Source organism: Brassica oleracea, chromosome C9 (assembly GCF_000695525.1).
Source record: "Brassica oleracea var. oleracea cultivar TO1000 chromosome C9, BOL, whole genome shotgun sequence".
NCBI lineage: Eukaryota > Viridiplantae > Streptophyta > Magnoliopsida > Brassicales > Brassicaceae > Brassica > Brassica oleracea.
Genome location: NC_027756.1, coordinates 46,795,526 through 46,796,135, shown reverse-complemented (window position 1 = coordinate 46,796,135; position 610 = coordinate 46,795,526).

Genomic DNA, 610 nt, shown 5'->3' with positions numbered 1-610 from the left:
TATGATCAAGACTAAAATAGCATTGAGAACCCTCAACAAGCATGGAAACAAGTAGATCTAACACTAAACACCCTAGATCTTCTCTAATCACCTCTAATCACCCTTAATCACCCTAGCCCATGAATCCAAGATTAGTCTACTCACTAATAGACATGAATAACCCCAAAACCATGGATGATTCAAGGTTAAACATGATTAAAGAGCAAGATAATCTCACAAACACAAAGAATATAGATGGAAAATGATTCAAGATCCAAATTCTCTTTAAAAAGGTTTATGTGTTCTTAGAGAGAAAATAAGATTCTCCCAACTTTGGGATCTAAAAAGTATTTATATGGCTTCTAAAACCCTAGTGGGCTCAATCAACAAATCTGAGAAAGCCCATTAAAACATAGAAATCCGACTAAGCGGGAAATGCCGAGCGGGTACGTGACGTCGCTGCCATACCCCGCTCCAGCTTTGATTGTATTTTTGGATTTTAGCGCGCGACTCCCGTGCCCCGCTGCGTCTCCCCGCGCTGAATCGTCGTCTGAATCTTCAAGTCGTGGCGCAACGTCCAGACCCCGCTGCGCTCGCCCGCTCCAGATCATCCTCGTATCGCGACGAAATG